Source organism: Carlito syrichta, unplaced genomic scaffold (genome assembly GCF_000164805.1).
Source record: "Carlito syrichta isolate Samal-C Ts95f unplaced genomic scaffold, Tarsius_syrichta-2.0.1 Scaffold304514, whole genome shotgun sequence".
Classification (NCBI taxonomy): Eukaryota; Metazoa; Chordata; class Mammalia; order Primates; family Tarsiidae; genus Carlito; species Carlito syrichta.
Genome location: NW_007248610.1, coordinates 88,593 through 96,713, shown reverse-complemented (window position 1 = coordinate 96,713; position 8,121 = coordinate 88,593).

Below are 8,121 nucleotides of genomic sequence, written 5' to 3'. Positions count from 1 at the left end.
GGGCTCAGGCAATCCACTCGCCTCGGCCTCCCAAAGTGCTGGGATTACAGGCTGAGCCACCGAGCCCAGACTATTCTACTTATTAAAAAGATATTCTCGGCCGGGCTTGGTGGCTCAGCCTGTAATCTCGCGCCTTGGGAGGCCGAGATGAGTGGATTGCCTGAGCCCGCGGGTTCGAGACCTGCCTGGGCAACTTGGCGAGACCCTATCTCTACAATAAATCAAAAAATTAACTGGGTGTGGTAGCGCGCGCCTGTAGTTCCAGCTACTTGGAAGGCTGAGACGGAAGGATCGCCGGAGCCCAGCAGGTCCAGGCTGCGGTGGCCGGGAGCGGCCACTGCACTCCAGTCTGGGTGACAGAGTGAGACTCCAACTCAAAAAAAATAAAAACAAAAATAAAAAGATATTCTCTCTCCCTCTCCATCTCTCTCCTTCTGCTCCCCTCCCCAGCTGGTAGCCATTTGGACAAACTTTGCTGAAAATCACGAATAAAAATGAATAGAGCTCTTCTGTCTGTCTTGGTTTTTTCATCCTAGGAGCTTGGCTTTGATCCAGAGAGAATGCTCTCTGTTTCTCCACCTACGAGGGGGTCTGTGTGCATAAGTGACCAGTTGCCAGACTGGGGCCTGAGACACAAAGTGCACAAACATCACTTTTGACTGATTGTTGCCAGCTCGCCTGGGGTTGTCTTAGTCTAAATTCTCTCCTCCTCCAGGAAAAACTTCTTATTGGTACTCTCGTTACAACCCTAATTTGTCACTTCTTTCTAAACACATAACTTCACCAAGATCCTTCAGCAGCCACTCTGAGGAAACATTTGACCAATATTGTTCATTTGAGAGAAACCTTAAATTAAAAAAAGGAAATAAACTTTGAGGTCCAATGGGCACTCTACTCGTGTATAGAGGCCTCTGAAAAAAATTCTGATTCCACAACTTCTTCACTAGGTTAGGTGCTATGGATCATGCCTGTAATTAGCATTGTGGGAGAACGTGGTGGGAGGATTGCTTGAACCCAGGAGTTCAAGACCAGCCCGGGCAACGTAGTGAGACCTCATCTCTATAAACACACAAAAAATTTTTGCCAGGCTGATGGCTCATGCCTGTAGTCCTAGCAACTCAGGATGTTGAGGCAGGAGGACCACTTTAGCCCAGAAGTTCGAGGCTGCAGTGAGCCGTGATCTTGCCACTGTACCCCAACCTGGTGACAGAGTGAGACTTCAACTCAAAAAAAATTTGCTTCACTAAAAGACGATTTGTGAAAAAATTAGCCAGGTGTCGTGGAAGCATGCACCTGTAGTTCCCGCTACTTGGAAGGCTAAGGCAGAAAGATCGCCTGAGCCCAGAAGATCGATGCTGGGGTGGCCATGAGTGTGTCACTGCACTCCAGCCTGAGCAACAGAGTGAGATTCCAACTCCAAAACCAAAAAAAAAACAAACAAAAACCCACCAAGAGGATTTGGCCAAAGTTAATGAGCAATTTCACAAACTTAAGTAATAACAGACTAGACCCATTTCCCTAATAAGCCTCCCCCATCCTTGCTCACAATTGCTTCCTTCTATCCAGCTTCCTCCTGTCCCTTGATCTTCTGATCTCTTTCCTCCTCTCCTCCATAGACTCCTCCCTCCTCTTTCCTTCATCCATACTTCCTGACCTTTCCCAACAACTCTCCTAAGACCTGAAAATATTAGCTGCTTCTAAAGCTCAATCCCGCTCTTGAACCATCTTGCAAAGCCACTGTGAAATTTAAGCCTTAGCCGGGCTCGGTGGCTCAGCCTGTAATCTCGCGCCTTTGGGAGGCTGAGGTGAGTGGATTACCTGAGCCCGCGGGTTCGAGACCCGCCTGGGCAACTTGGTGAGACCTCATCTCTACAATAAATCAAAAAATCAGCCGGGCATGGTAGCACACACCTGTAGTTCCAGCTACTTGGAAGGCTGAGGCTGAAGGATCGCCGGAGCCCAGCAGGTCGAGGCTGCGGTGCCCGGGAGCGGCCAACTGCACTCCAGTCTGGGTGACAGAGTGAGACCCCAACTCAAAAAAAAAATAAAAATAATAAATTTAAGCCTTGGACCCCCGAACTTCATGATCATTCACAGTATAAGCCCGTGAAACATGAAGAGCAATTGCACATCATCAGTGGAAACCACAGCAGCAGCACATTTCATCGGCCCAAAGGTTTTCACCCAGATGATCACGTTGGCTTCTTCTCCCCGCCTTGATCCATGGCCAAATCCCATTAGCTTAACCTAGACCCATTTCTGCCTGAATCCTGCTTCACTTCTGTTCTTCCCAGTTAGGTGGACCAGTAATTTTATTTTTTACTTAAGCTACCACAGGTTGGACTTTTTTTCACATACAATCAAAAGAATATTGATAAGTATAGTAGAAACTTACAGGATATGCTAAGAAGTATGATTTAAACCTTAAAAGTCTTGTACAGGTGACAGATTTGAATCATACGAATGGTATGGTCAGTATATATGGCTTTCTCTGATTGGTCCTGAATTACAAGTGGGGAGAATAAACAGGGAAACTGGCAGTCATTGTCCCAGTCCTGAACATTCAGTGCTGATGGCTGCAGAGGTTGTGATTTGGCTTCCTGGTGGTGGGTCAGCGTTCCATTGTCATAAACCTCTGACCACTGTCTATATCTAGTCTCTCAATCCCCTCTTTTGGTCGTTTCCTCACTTTTGAGAAGTTGAAAAACTCAGATAATGTTTGAGATTCAGATCGTTACCTCTTAGAGATTGTCCAGTTGTGTCCACAGTCAACAGTACTGAGAAATCTTGCTGTTGTGTTATCATGGTGATCATCTGACAAGAGAATGACTAAGCAGATGCATTTAAGACTCTGGAGAGGGCCGGGCTTGGTGGCTCAGCCTGTAATCCCAGCACTTTGGGAGACTGAGTCGAGAGGATTGCCTGACCCTGCAGGTTCGAGACCAGTCTGGACAACTTGGTGAGACCTCGTCTCTACAACAAATTTTTAAAAAATTAACTGGTCATGGTAGTGTGTGCCTGTAGTTCCGGCTACCTGGGAGGCTGAGGCGGAAGGATCGCCAGAGCCCAGCAGGTCGACACTGGGGTGGCTGTGAGTGTGCTACTGCACTCCAGCCTGGGTGACAGAGTGAGACGCTAACTAAAAAAAAAAAAAAAATCTCTGGAGACACTGTACCAACATCATGACCACCATGACTAATATAAGAGCAATTAATATTACTAAAATTAATTATTATAATATTGTAAAATGCTTTGGAAGCAGAACTCCAACTGCCCAACTCAGGACAAGAGAACAGGATTGCAGGTGATAAGAGGAGTATAGTTTTTTTGTAAGGAGTAATGCCTTACAAACTCCTTGTATAGTTCCTATAAAGTTCATGTCTGCCTGGGCATGGCAGTTCATACCTATAATCTCAGCACTTTGGGAATCAGAGGCAAGAGGATTGCCTGAGCGTATGGATTCGAGACCAGCCTGGGCAGCATGGCTAGATCTTGTCTCTACAGTAAATCAAAAAATTGGCCAGGCGTGGTGGCACACACCTGTAGTTCCAACTACTTGGAATACTGAAGCAGAAAGATCATCTGAGCAAGTCAAGGTTGCAGTGGCTGTGAACATGCCACTGCACTTCAGCCTGAATGACAGAGTGAGACTCTGACAAATAAATAAATAGAATAAAGTGGGTGTCTAAGTCACTTGATATAAAACTTAGTATACACCAGGTTGGAAGCATAAACTCAAGTGGCTTTGTAGCAACTGTAAGGACTAAGGCTTTTTAGAAAAGAAATCCCTCAACCCATCCTGAAAATGAACTTACAGTAACTAAGCCATATTCACGTCCCATGGGAAGAATGAGCTAGAAAAGAGTTTCCACTTTTTCCACCACTGAAGAAATAGTGTTCGTCCTCTCTGGAGGAGCTAAGAGCCACAAAGATAAATAAAATATGGAAAAGCACTTGGCTGCATGTAAAGTTCTAGAACACAAGTGCTTTCCCATATTTTATTTATTTGGGTACCTATTTGTCTCCCATTCATGCTGCTATAACAAAATACCATGCTTTAACTCAGGCTCTGCAACACTGAGAGTGTAACCCATGGACTGAGGTCATTATAGAGATTCCTCATCCTAGCTCTGAAGTAGGCACTCTATTAAGAGTCATGATATCTATGTTGTAAACCCTGCCATGTCTCTAACTTGCATTTTTGTGGAGCTATTATGGGGGTAGACAAACAGAATGTTCATTAGTCCTGACTAAGAAAACAAGTCAGAGGAAAATGTATTTTCATAAAAGGTTGGTACATATTTCTTTTCTTTCTTTCTTTTTTTTTTTTTGAGTTGGAGTCTCACTCTGTCCCCCAGACTGAAGTGCAGTGGCCGCTCTCGGCCACCGCAGCCTCAACCTGCTGGACTCCGGAGATCCTTCCACCTCAGCCTTCCGAGTAGCCGGAATTACAGGCGTGCACTACTATGCCCAGCTGATTTTTTGATTTATGTAATGTAGAGATGAGGTCTCGCCAAGTTGCCCAGGCGGGTCACGATTTTAAAATTTTTTATTGAGAAAAATATTTATGTATTCCAAGAACCCAGATACAGTTTGATAAGATTGAAAAAAAAATACTTATACAACCATGTAACCATAAGACATTTTAATGAATAATTGTAAATGTAACAATCAGTTTTTTGAAAAATGCTTTTTGTTAATAAAATTAAACTTTTTATTTTGATTAAAAGAAAAGAAAAGAAAGAAAGAGTGAGCTAGATGCAGAAAGGTGTTCAAAAGGGCCTTGAAGCTTTGGTTTCTGGTGCCCTACCTAATTACAGTGTTTTTAAAATATCATGTTGTTGACAAGTGAGGCATGAACAGCAAATAACCTCAGCTGCCTCTTCAAATTTTCTCCACCAATATTGATTTAAGATAGCAACCAATTTTTCTGTACCTTAATGAGTAGCTTCATGGAGAAACGTCCATTTGAAGTCATCTGGTGCCACCAAGCAGCCTTTTTGGGAGGATCTGAGATTATGTATGTAAGAAGTATAACCGGATTTTTTTCTAGTCTTCATTTTAAAAACGAAAGACCACAGATTGCTATCTCGCAACGGTCTCTTTGAGTCACTCCAGAGATTTGTCATTTGAGGGTTTAGTTAGGATCATAACCTTGGTGAGGGCTTCTTGTTTAGAAACGATGTAAGAACGTTTCATTTGCTTCCATCGTGTCTCTTTTTGCATGAACCTCAGCCTTTATAGTAGCCGCCTCTCAAGGCAGTAAGAGTGCACCTGGGAGTTCCTCAGTTTGTTCTTCATTTGTAAAGAAGGTTCCAGAACAGGTCAGAAGTCCCTTTTATTTCCAAAGCATGCCCAAACCACATACTACGAGGTCTGACAATTAAGTTTGCAAACTTGTAACGGTGTCCTTACATTGACAGCACTGTACAAACAACTCGGGAAGATTTCACAACCTTGGTATATCAGTGTCTCACAGCTTTGTTCATGTCTACACGTGGCAGCGTCTCGCTGAGTGGTGTACATTACTGTTGTTGCATGCTTTTGTGTGCCATCGCAAAAATGTTGGTGCTTGAGCAACAAAAAAACATTAAATTCCTTGTTGAATTTGGCAAGAGTGGAAGTGAAGTTAGGGACATACTAGTCCAAGTTTATGGAGGTAATTCCATGAAGAAAATGGCAGTGTACAAATGGATTCAATGTTTTTCTGGGGGGAGAGAAAATGTCACTGATGAAAAGAGATCAGGACGACCAGTAACAAGCAGAACAGATGAAAATATTGCAAAAATGCATTGAATTGTGCATCAATATCGTTGACTGACTATGAGAAGCATAGCAGACCAAATAAACATCTATAGAGAAACAGGAAAAAGATAACTGAAAATCTTGCCATGACAGCTGGGCGCGGTGGCTCAAGCCTGTAATCCCAGCACTTTGGGAGGCCGAAGCGAGAGGATTGCCTGAGCCCAGGGGTGTGAGACCAGCCCGGGCAACTTGGGGAGACCTCATCTCTACAATAAATAAATAAATAAACTGGGCATGGTGGCACATGCCTGTAGTTACAACTACTTGAAAGGCTGAGGTGGAAGGATCACCTGAGCCCAGCAGGTCGAGGCTGTGGTGACCATGAGTGTGCCACTGCACTCCAGCCGGGGCAACAGAGTGGGACTCCAACTCAAAAAAGAAAAGAAAATCTTGGTATGAGATGGGCAAAAGTGGTCCTAAAGGAGCTCTTGCATCACGGCAATGCACCAGCCCACACAGCACTGTCTGTGAGGGAGTTTTTGGCCAGTAAACAAATAACTGTATTGGAACATCCTCCCTACTCACCTGATCTGGGCTCCAGTGACTTTTTTCTTGACCTGAATATAAAGTAAATATTGAAAGGAAGACATTTTGATGACATTCAGAATATCAAGGGCAATATGAAGACAGCTCTAATGGCTATTCCAGAAAAAGAGTTCCAAAATTGCTTTGATGGGCAGACTAGGTGCTGGCTTCAGTGCATAGTTTCCCAAGGGGAGTGCTTCAAAGGTGACCGTAATGATATTCAGCAATGAGGTATAGAGCACTTTTTCTTGGATAAGTTCTCAAACTTAATTGTCAGACCTTGTACTCCAGAATTATACTATCCTGTTTGTATATTTACTCTCTGGTCTTTGTATAGTTGATCAGATCTACTAAGTGCAAAACTTCTGCTATCTGTGTTTTCATTTTTTATCTATTGTTATTTTATTTTATTTTATTTATTTATTTTTGAGTTGGAGTCTCACTCTGTCGCTCAGACTGGAGTGCAGAGGCCGCTCCCGGCCACTGCAGCTCGCCTGCTAGGCTCCAGCGATCCTTCCGCCTCAGCCTTCTGAGTAGCTGGAACTACAGGCACGCGCTATCACGCCCGGCTAATTTTTTGATTTATTGTAGAGATGAGGTCTCGCCAAGTTGCCCAGGCAGGTCTCGAACCCGCTCTATTGTTATTTTTTAATTGACAAGTAAAAATTATATAGATTTATGGTGTACATATTTTGATGTATGTATACACTGAAGAATGCCTAAATCTCGATTTTTAACATAGGCATTATTTCACATACTTGTCATTTATTTGTGGTGAGAACACTTAATTGTCTGGGTAAAATGTTGTGTGTTCTCAGATAGTGGAATGTCCATATTGCAAGAGGAAACATGAGGTCAAGTTGGGAGCCTAGAACTAGTTCAGGAGAAGTATTGACAAATTTTGCAGTGACAGCCATTGCCCCCAAATCAGCAATATAAACCTTTGTGACCAGGTCAAGGATAAGGATATAGTAAACAATGCATTTTTGATGGGTCCCATGAATTAAGTTAAAACACCAAGGTTGACCTGGTGTGGTGGTTCACACCTATAATCTATAATCTCAGCACTTTGGGAGGCCAAGGTGGGAGGACTGCTTGAGTCCAGGAGCTCAAGACCACCCTGGGCAACATAAGGAGACTTTGTCTCTACAAAAAATACAATGATGATAATAAATTTAAAAAACTAAGGTTTTGTCTAGACTGTTCATGCCAATATAACATTGGCATCAGAACCATTTTTAACTTCTAAATGTTGTTGAAAGATACTTTCTATATTATACCCCAGATTATATGTTAATATAATTTTATATTATATAATTTATATACTGCATGTAATTATATATTATATAATTTTATATATTATATATAATTTTATAACATTGTATATAATTCTATAATAAATTATTTTTTTCTCTGCATGTTTGAGTTATGGTCCATTCAATTCTTATAAGAAATATTTTCTTGCTTTTTATTATAAAGATGTGGAGTACAATTCAGGGTTAGGTAGGCAAACACTGATTATGCAGGTGCCCTTATAGATGAGGTGTGCCCCTCCCTCAACTACCAATCCCATTCCCCCTCCCCTGACAGTTTCCCACTACTTCCAATCTCTTTCTTATAGTATTATAGTTGCTCAAGGTCCACTTATAAGTGAGAACATACGGTACTCTGTTCTTTGTTTCTGTAATAGATTACTGAGTATGATCGACTCTAAATCCATCCAAGTTGCTGTGAAGTCCATATGTCTGTCCTTCTTTATGGCTGCATAATATTCCATTGTGTATATATACC